The 10394-nt window shown below is 45.5% G+C and overlaps 1 long non-coding RNA gene across 1 annotated transcript in view; it reads right to left on the bottom strand.

The window, feature by feature from the left end:
* The window catches only part of LOC118478949, a 10385-nt gene extending 4260 nt beyond the window's left edge, over positions 1-6125 (bottom strand). Inside the window, exon 1 of the long non-coding RNA XR_004859380.1 lies at positions 857-6125. This is a non-coding gene — a long non-coding RNA (uncharacterized LOC118478949). The remainder of the gene's footprint in view (positions 1-856) is intronic.
* Positions 6126-10394: the final 4269 nt, after the last annotated feature.

Raw genomic sequence — 10394 nt, forward strand, 5'->3', positions numbered from 1 at the left:
GGTGGACTACTGTGTGTCCCGTCTCAGATAAAACTTTCATATCTTTCTATTTCTGGGAAGGGGAAGAGATACAAACATTACAGGATCCACTTTTTGTTCATGACACAAAAATGTCCACATCTCCGACTACTACGTCACCGGCTTATCTGCCACCCACACTTGTCCCACTCTCTCAGCGAGCAAGTGATGGGCCGATATATCACATCTACAGTCTCACAAAAAAAACCCACACACACATTGTAAACTTAGTTTGGTAAGAGTTTTATGCCGCTCTCGACTGCATAAAGCAGGCATATGATGAGAGCACGGGACTCAAGATGGAGAGTTTCACGTTAGATCACAGCACGGCATGGTTTCACACTGCAAACTGTTTGCTTTCTAAAGTTGCTTAAAAAAAAGATATTTAAAAATCAACAGACTGCTACTAATTTAACTATATGCAGTTACCAGTATTTCAAGATCCCCCCCCCCCGGAAAAAAAAACAACCTAAAAAGAAAAAAAAAATGCAAACTGTGTCAGAAAATGGCACACACAGAACATTAAACAGATCTCAACACTCCAAGATCATTGAAGATGTCCGTTCATCTTTACACTACCGGTACTCTATGATCAACAGGGACATTGGTGGAAATTAAGCTCTAAAAATTAAACATCCCGGTTGGTTGGATTTCAGTTAAAGGCTTACGGGCAGCGGGGAGGTGCAGTGGTTCAGACTTTCACAAAAATGAGAATCAAGTTCATTAGGGACTTCTGTTCTGTAATATAATTATAATATATTGTTTGTTAATTTTGTTTGTTTGTTTTGGATACTTTAATATTTTCTCTTTTTTTCTTTGTCAGAGAGAGAGAGGAAACAGCAAGTCCTTTGATGGCAATTCCATTGCCGTTATATAGGAGTGAAGAGATTGCTTATCTTTTGTGGAGAGATGAAATATTTGCCATACCGTTGATCCCCGGTCATAATTGGGATCAGAATGGACATACATTTGAGTTTGTCTATGAAGAGAAACTTTGGCGTTTTACAGCATGTCAGTGCCGTAGAGTATTTTTACCCCTAGACGAGTCGGCTTCTGGTGCTTAGACGGGACAAAAGAAAAAAATGTCTGAATAGCACTTATCAGGAAAAAATTTATCATGTTGTTTAGAAGCTGTATTAAAATCAAATAGTCCTAAAAAAATGTAAAGGAAATTAAACTAGAACAAGACCGACATATGACAGTCAGCAAAAAGATTTTTTAGATTTTTATCAAATCAAAAAAAAATAATTTTTTTGTAAGAACATACAAGAAAATTTAAACAACATAAAAATGGATATAGTAGGAATTTGTCTAAGGAAAGTATTTATGTAGGGAAAAGACTCCCGAGATTTTTATGTGACCGTTATACGGTTATTAATTGTAAGACGGGAAAGAATGATCGTATTATAACAGAGTATGAAATTAGAAAATCAACTTCAATTTTTACGAATTTATTGACCATGGGGTGCGACCCGTACGACCGGAGAATGGGATCCTGGTGGCTTCCCTCACCAACACGGCACTTTGGCCCTGGATTCGGGCGGGCGTAGTGGCCTACTGCACTCAACCGGTTATAATGGCCGGTTCATCGAACCGGTTTTTTGGCCAATCTTGGTTGGATGGCGAGATTTCTTGCCAACCGATTGGGAGTATACCCCCAGGGTAACCCTGACATCAGCAATGGGCTTCCGAGCGGTGCCATTTGTTGGACTCCCAACAAGTCCCAGACAAGAGAAGCAGGTGCAACTCCTGGCCTGGGCAAGAGAATGAAAGGCCTTTCGGGCTAACATGCTCACTATGTCAGCATCTGGGACTTACCTAAAAGAACATCGTTGGGGTGGTCACCATTCTTGGTGATCTCCCCAAAAGATGAAAAACAAGATACAAATCTAACCACACTAAGCGTTTTTAAGATACACAAGTCCCTAAAACGTTTCGGGATACACAAACCAAAATACATTAAAAAAAAACTAGGACTCACGGACCTCCTGATACAGGTCAGTTTCGGTGTAGAATCAGGCAAACTGTTGGCCTGCACCTTGTTTGGTGGCATCCCTGTGTGTTCAACCTCACAGAAGTCTGATCACATCCAGGGCTGTCATCAAAAGCCGAGAGCTCAGTGGCTGTACGGAAGAAGAGATGGTCCCGGAGGTTGATGGAATTGTCCATGCTCGTCATATCAGAGTGTGGCGAGAGATGGCAAGGAAATCTGTACCAACACGTGGATCCTTACACTCAACACGCCCACACCACCGACAAAATTAGACATCGCTTTTTTAGAATTAGAAGTACGACCGTACATTCCAAAACCGATGCGCTGTTTCCTATCATTCAGGAAATTTTGTCGTTGTAACATAAAATGTTGAAAGAATATGCATATATATACAAATGTGGCCATGGCCCTAGCATTTCCAACTGCTCCAAAACTGACTTGCACCACAGTGAGCTTTTGAGTGAGATGTACTATTCACCGGAAATGCTCTTTCTTATGTAGAAATACACGCCTGTACATTTTTCCTATAATTCATGTAATTTTGTCATTGTAACAAAATGTTGAAAAAATATGCATAAATGTGGCCATGACCCTAGCATGTCCTACTGCTCCAACAATACTGATGTTCTGGGTGAGCTCAATGGACATTATTCTTGGGGTCAATGGGCCTCCCTCTTCTCAGATAGATCTATCACGCCAACCAAAACCACCCAGGCCACATTAAAATCATTGAATTTTGACATCAGATGAGGTGTTAGAGAAAGCGAGAGAACAGAAAGAAAAAGATTTTTGAAAGAGCGGGAAAAAAAAGCAGGCCTACTGTAAAAAGAGCCAAAAGCAGCAGGCAATCAGTACCCGTGGTAACTCGGAAAAATCCGGGGGGGGGGAGAAAGTTTTTCGCTGTATAGCTCATAAGAGTGTCAAAATGTCTTTGAGAAAAGACTCATATTTTTTCAACTCTCATTTAAAATTACATGAAATTTTGCAACTGTCGGTGGAGGAGAAGAGCGACCTTCTAGACCTCCAGGGACAACAGTTCGGTGAGACGCAGGAGCGTAGTTATTACAAACAGTCTTGTGGATAGTGCACGGCTAGCAGCTGCCTCTCAAGGCATCTCCACTCTCGCTCCCTAAGAGCAGAACAGCCGGGACATAGTGACATCATAGCCATGCACTATTCATTTGACTACGCTCAGCAGGTGCACCTTCCACATGACCCCCTGCAGCCAGGGCCTATCTACTTTTTGGTTCCCCGTAAATGCAGCATCTTTGGGGTCAACTGCGAGGTCATCCCCCAGCAAATCAACTTCTTGGTTGATGAAGGTCTGTGTGCCAGTAAGGGGAGTAATGCAGTGATATCTTACCTGCACTACTTCTTTACTCATTTTAGCTTGGGGGAACAGCACGTGTCGTGCACCCACACTGCGACAACAGTGCTGGACAGAACAAGAATCAGTTCTTCTTGCAGTACCTTGTCTGGCGAGTTCTGGCCGGCCAGCACACGTCAGTGAGTCTTCACTTTTTGCTCCCGGGACACACCAAGTTTGCCCCAGACTGGTGTTTTGGGATCCTCAAAAAGAGTTTCAGACGCCACAGTGTCAATTCTCTCCGGGAATTTAAGTCAGTGGTGGACAGTTCTACCAGGAAAAGAATCAACAGGGCCCAGCTTGTTGGGGAGGAGGACGGCACCCTGTATATTCCCACCTACGACAGGCAGGCCTTTTTCAAGCCGTGGTCCAAGTCCTTTCCTGGTACCAAGAAACTTCAGCACTTCTTCATTTCAGGAGAGAAGCCAGGATATGTAGCAGCAAAGAGAGTGTGGAGGGTGAGGTGGAGGAGGAGGGGTTTGTGTTGAACCCTGCCATTACGGCTTCCGGTGCGACTCTTCCTCCTGTGTTGTGTTCGCCAGGGCTCTCCAGGGACGGGCAGACCTATCTCTACAACATCATCCGTCAGTTTGTTTCTGACCAATGTAAGGACATTCGGGGCCCTCCACCCTTCCAGTAGTGTGTGTTAGTGTGTTCTTTGAGCTGGATTATTGGGGCTTTGGGGCAAAAGCCGAAGTGTAGTAGAACGACAGTAATATTACCAGACAATTAAATCCAGTGGCGCAGTAGAGATTTACGAATCTCTATCTGGTACCAAAGTAAAGAACAATAAAGGGCAGCCACGTGGGCAGAGAGTGTAGATCTTTGGCATTGTGGAACGTAGGTCTAATCCTATTTTACTGTTCCCAGTGGAAAGTAGGGACGAGCCAACTTTACTTCCTGTTGGATTTAATCTATTTATGATCCAAAGATCTTCGACAAGTGTACGTAATTGATGAATTAAACCTCACCCCCCAAAACTGTAGTAGATTGGCAAAATTTTGTCAGCGATATTTGTGCCCAATATCTCATCGGTCATCCTCTTCAACTCGGTGGTCCAAACAAAACTGTCGAGATTGATGAATCAAAATATCATGCATCGAAAATACCACCGTGGTCAATATCGTGAAGGACACTGGGAACTCGGAATAATTGAAAGAGGCTCTGACCACTGAGAACTTGTGCACAAGGCTATGAAAGCGAGGCTACAGAAGCTGCAATGCTCAAAAGAGGTGAAGGACCGCCTGCAGCAGCTGGCCCATGTCCTTGAACTCCTTGTCACCACGAACGACATTGCTACATTTAACAAAAATGTGACTGAAATTATGTCTTTGTCCCATGTTTTTTACGATTACATTGCCAACCACTGGCTTAATTGTATTGACATTTGGGCATACCATGCCCGCCTCCACAGTCGTCTTTACCTCAATGACACAAACATACCATGCCCGCCTCCACAGTCGTCTTTACCTCAATGACACAAACATACCACGCCCGCCTCCACAGTCGTCTTTACCTCAATGACACAAACAACAAAGTGTGAGGGGGGGGAAACAGAAGGCTGAAAGAGATTCTGAACAGAAACACTTCTTACGTCAATGGCGGAAAAGAAGCTGTCTCAGCACTCACTTACTCTGCAGTTTGACGCCAGGACTGCCTCAGCAGTTGAAATAATGACGTCTTTTCACTTTCGTGACACGAATCCTACATGGCAGTGTTTGGTGTATTCTATTTTTTTTAGCACATGCTGTGCAGTTGATGCTTGAAGATCATGCGTCCTTCCCTGTTCCTGTTGTTGATGGCTTTGACTGTCTTGATGCTTTTGGTGTTCCGTGTTAGTGGTTGTCCTTTGTCCTGTTCTTTTGTCAAACGTCTCTGCCTTGTTGCCACATGCTGTCCATCTTTGCTGAGTCTTTTAATGTTGCTCAGGCTGACTTGTATGCTCCTGACAATAGGTGGCTTAAGAGAAACGTTGTTGAGGATGTTCCCCTTCCTCGAGTTGCACCGGTCACTGTGCGTTCAATTGTGGGACCAGAAGCAAGACACCACCGGACTGAGGCAGTTCTTGCCAGGCTGAGGGGGAAAACAGAAGGCTGATCTTTGCTGAGTCTTTTAATGTTGCTCAGGCTGACTTGTATGCTCCTGACAATAGGTGGCTTAAGAGAAACGTTGTTGAGGATGTTCCCCTTCCTCAAGTTGCACCGGTCACTGTGTGTGCAATTGTGGGGTCAGAAGCAAGACACCACCGGACTGAGGCAGTTCTTGCCAGGCTGAGGGGGAAAACAGAAGGCTGAAAGAGATTCTGAACACCAACACTTCTTATGTCAATGGCGGTAAACAAGCTGTCTCAGCACTCACTCTGCAGTTTGACGCCAGGACTGCCTCAGCAGTTGAAATAATGTCGTCTTTTCACTTTCGTGACACGAATCCTAGATGGCAGTGTTTGGTGTATTCCATTTTTTCAGCACATGCTGTGCAGTTGATGCTTGAAGATCATGCGTCCTTCCCTGTTCCTGTTGTTGATGGCTTTGACTGTTTTGATGCTTTTGGTGTTCCGTGTTAGTGGTTGTCCTTTGTCCTGTTCTTTTGTCAAACGTCTCTGCCTTGTTGCCACATGCTGTCCATCTTTGCTGAGTCTTTTAATGTTGCTCAGGCTGATTTGTATGCTCCCGACAATAGGTGGCTTAAGAGAAACGTTGTTGAGGAGGTTCCCCTTCCTCGAGTTGCACAGGTCACTGTGCGTGCAATTGTGGGGTCAGAAGCAAGACACCACCGGACTGAGGCAGTTCTTGCCAGGCTGAGGGGGAAAACAGAAGGCTGAAAGAGATTCTGAACAGAAACACTTCTTACGTCAATGGCAGTAAAGAAGCTGTCTCAGCACTCACTTACTCTGCAGTTTGACGCCAGGACTGCCTCAGCAGTTGAAATAATGACGTCTTTTCACTTTCGTGACACGAATCCTAGATGGCAGTGTTTGGTGTATTCTATTTTTTCAGCACATGCTGTGCAGTTGATGCTTGAAGATCATGCGTCCTTCCCTGTTCCTGTTGTTGATGGCTTTGACTGTCTTGATGCTTTTGGTGTTCCGTGTTAGTGGTTGTCCTTTGTCCTGTTCTTTTGTCAAACGTCTCTGCCTTGTTGCCACATGCTGTCCATCTTTGCTGAGTCTTTTAATGTTGCTCAGGCTGACTTGTATGCTCCTGACAATAGGTGGCTTAAGAGAAACGTTGTTGAGGATGTTCCCCTTCCTCGAGTTGCACCGGTCACTGTGCGTTCAATTGTGGGACCAGAAGCAAGACACCACCGGACTGAGGCAGTTCTTGCCAGGCTGAGGGGGAAAACAGAAGGCTGATCTTTGCTGAGTCTTTTAATGTTGCTCAGGCTGACTTGTATGCTCCTGACAATAGGTGGCTTAAGAGAAACGTTGTTGAGGATGTTCCCCTTCCTCAAGTTGCACCGGTCACTGTGTGTGCAATTGTGGGGTCAGAAGCAAGACACCACCGGACTGAGGCAGTTCTTGCCAGGCTGAGGGGGAAAACAGAAGGCTGAAAGAGATTCTGAACACCAACACTTCTTATGTCAATGGCGGTAAACAAGCTGTCTCAGCACTCACTCTGCAGTTTGACGCCAGGACTGCCTCAGCAGTTGAAATAATGTCGTCTTTTCACTTTCGTGACACGAATCCTAGATGGCAGTGTTTGGTGTATTCCATTTTTTCAGCACATGCTGTGCAGTTGATGCTTGAAGATCATGCGTCCTTCCCTGTTCCTGTTGTTGATGGCTTTGACTGTTTTGATGCTTTTGGTGTTCCGTGTTAGTGGTTGTCCTTTGTCCTGTTCTTGTCTGTTCTTTTGTCAAACGTCTCTGCCTTGTTGCCACATGCTGTCCATCTTTGCTGAGTCTTTTAATGTTGCTCAGGCTGATTTGTATGCTCCCAACAATAGGTGGCTTAAGAGAAACGTTGTTGAGGAGGTTCCCCTTCCTCGAGTTGCACAGGTCACTGTGCGTGCAATTGTGGGGTCAGAAGCAAGACACCACCGGACTGAGGCAGTTCTTGCCAGGCTGAGGGGGAAAACAGAAGGCTGAAAGAGATTCTGAACAGAAACACTTCTTACGTCAATGGCAGTAAAGAAGCTGTCTCAGCACTCACTTACTCTGCAGTTTGACGCCAGGACTGCCTCAGCAGTTGAAATAATGACGTCTTTTCACTTTCGTGACACGAATCCTAGATGGCAGTGTTTGGTGTATTCTATTTTTTCAGCACATGCTGTGCAGTTGATGCTTGAAGATCATGCGTCCTTCCCTGTTCCTGTTGTTGATGGCTTTGACTGTCTTGATGCTTTTGGTGTTCCGTGTTAGTGGTTGTCCTTTGTCCTGTTCTTGTCTGTTCTTTTGTCAAACGTCTCTGCCTTGTTGCCACATGCTGTCCATCTTTGCTGAGTCTTTTAATGTTGCTCAGGCTGATTTGTATGCTCCCGACAATAGGTGGCTTAAGAGAAACGTTGTTGAGGATGTTCCCCTTCCTCGAGTTGCACCGGTCACTGTGAGTTCAATTGTGGGACCAGAAGCAAGACACCACCGGACTGAGGCAGTTCTTGCCAGGCTGAGGGGGAAAACAGAAGGCTGATCTTTGCTGAGTCTTTTAATGTTGCTCAGGCTGACTTGTATGCTCCTGACAATAGGTGGCTTAAGAGAAACGTTGTTGAGGATGTTCCCCTTCCTCAAGTTGCACCGGTCACTGTGCGTGCAATTGTGGGGTCAGAAGCAAGACACCACCGGACTGAGGCAGTTCTTGCCAGGCTGAGGGGGAAAACAGAAGGCTGAAAGAGATTCTGAACAGAAACACTTCTTACGTCAATGGCAGTAAAGAAGCTGTCTCAGCACTCACTTACTCTGCAGTTTGACGCCAGGACTGCCTCAGCAGTTGAAATAATGTCGTCTTTTCACTTTCGTGACACGAATCCTAGATGGCAGTGTTTATATTCTATTTTTTTTAGCACATGCTGTGCAGTTGATGCTTGAAGATCATGCGTCCTTCCCTGTTCCTGTTGTTGATGGCTTTGACTGTCTTGATGCTTTTGGTGTTCCGTGTTAGTGGTTGTCCTTTGTCCTGTTCTTTTGTCAAACGTCTCTGCCTTGTTGCCACATGCTGTCCATCTTTGCTGAGTCTTTTAATGTTGCTCAGGCTGACTTGTATGCTCCCGACAATAGGTGGCTTAAGAGAAACGTTGTTGAGGATGTTCCCCTCCCTCGAGTTGCACCGGTCACTGTGCGTTCAATTGTGGGACCAGAAGCAAGACACCACCGGACTGAGGCAGTTCTTGCCAGACTGAGGGGGAAAACAGAAGGCTGAAAGAGATTCTGAACAGAAACACTTCAATGTCAATGGCAATAAAGAAGCTGTCTCAGCACTCACTTACTCTGCAGTTTGACGTCAGGACTGCCTCAGCAGTTGAAATAATGTCGTCTTTTCACTTTCGTGACACGAATCCTAGATGGCAGTGTTTATATTCTATTTTTTTTAGCACATGCTGTGCAGTTGATGCTTGAAGATCATGCGTCCTTCCCTGTTCTTGTTGTTGATGGCTTTGACTGTCTTGATGCTTTTGGTGTTCCGTGTTAGTGGTTGTCCTTTGTCCTGTTCTTGTCTGTTCTTTTGTCAAACGTCTCTGCCTTGTTGCCACATGCTGTCCATCTTTGCTGAGTCTTTTAATGTTGCTCAGGCTGACTTGTATGCTCCTGACAATAGGTGGCTTAAGAGAAACGTTGTTGAGGGTGTTCCCCTCTCTCGAGTTGCACCGGTCACTGTGCGTTCAATTGTGGGGTCAGAAGCAAGACACCACCGGACTGAGGCAGTCCTTGCCAGACTGTCACGCCTTCTAAAAATGAGTGGGTTTCCGGAGTCTTTTTTGTTTTCGTAGAGGTTTTACGGCGCTCGCAACTGCATAAGGTCATTTGAGCGCCAGAAGATTAGAGGTGTTACAAGAGAGTAACAGACATAAAAAAGAAGGGGAGATAAGGACGATAGATGTTTGATAGGAAAGAAGAAGCATACCACACCAGAGCACCCGCCAACCACCCACTCTCCGGAGTCCAAGGAAAGGATTGAGAAGATAGAAAGGGTGGTGCAAGCTTGGGAAGATGGGAGGGATTGTGCAGTGTTTGATGTGAAGTTGGGACAAGATATGCCTTTGATAGATGAGGATGGTGCAGTGGTAGGAGATGAGGTCATCAGGGATGGTACAGTGGTAGGAGATGAGGTCATCAGGGATGGTGCGGTGGCAGGAGATGAGGTCATCAGGGATGGTGTAGTGGTAGGAGATGAGGTCATCAGGGATGGTGCGGTGGTAGGAGATGAGGTCATCAGGGATGGTGCGGTGGTAGGAGATGAGGTCATCAGGGATGGTGCAGTGGTAGGAAATGAGGTCATCAGGGATGGTGCAGTGGTAGGAGATGAGGTCATCAGGGATGGTGCAGTGGTAGGAGATGAGATCATCAGGGATGGTGCGGTGGTAGGAGATGAGGTCATCAGGGATATTGCAGTGGTAGGAGATGAGGTGTACCCAAATCCACGTTATTAGACTATGTTAGGAAAGACCAGCCAGCTCGTAGGAGTCAAGCCGGGTAGAAAATGTGGAACTCGTTGCCAGTCCCAGCTGGAGATGAGGGTGCTTCTGCTGGCAGTACTGTGGATTCCCTGTCCCTTGATGCTGTTTTATATTACCATCAACATGTAAAAATGACACCATCTGACATACAGGCTCTTGAACTTGAAACCATTCCCCAGACTTCCCTTAAGTCACACTAAGTGGCATGTCGAAAGACTGAAGAGGTTAACAGCGTCAAATTTATATAATAAAATTGTTAACAGGCAGGGTGAATTTTTTTAAGTTGGCCCAGGAGCTTTTGCAACCAGGACCAGATTTGAGCGGCATTAAGCTTATTTAATTTGAGCGCTTAAATGAGCCTTCCATCAAGAACATTATGCGGTTTAAGTTCAAGAACCATGTATTTAAG

This window comes from Aplysia californica, unplaced genomic scaffold (assembly GCF_000002075.1).
Source record: "Aplysia californica isolate F4 #8 unplaced genomic scaffold, AplCal3.0 scaffold01281, whole genome shotgun sequence".
NCBI classification, from domain to species: domain Eukaryota; kingdom Metazoa; phylum Mollusca; class Gastropoda; order Aplysiida; family Aplysiidae; genus Aplysia; species Aplysia californica.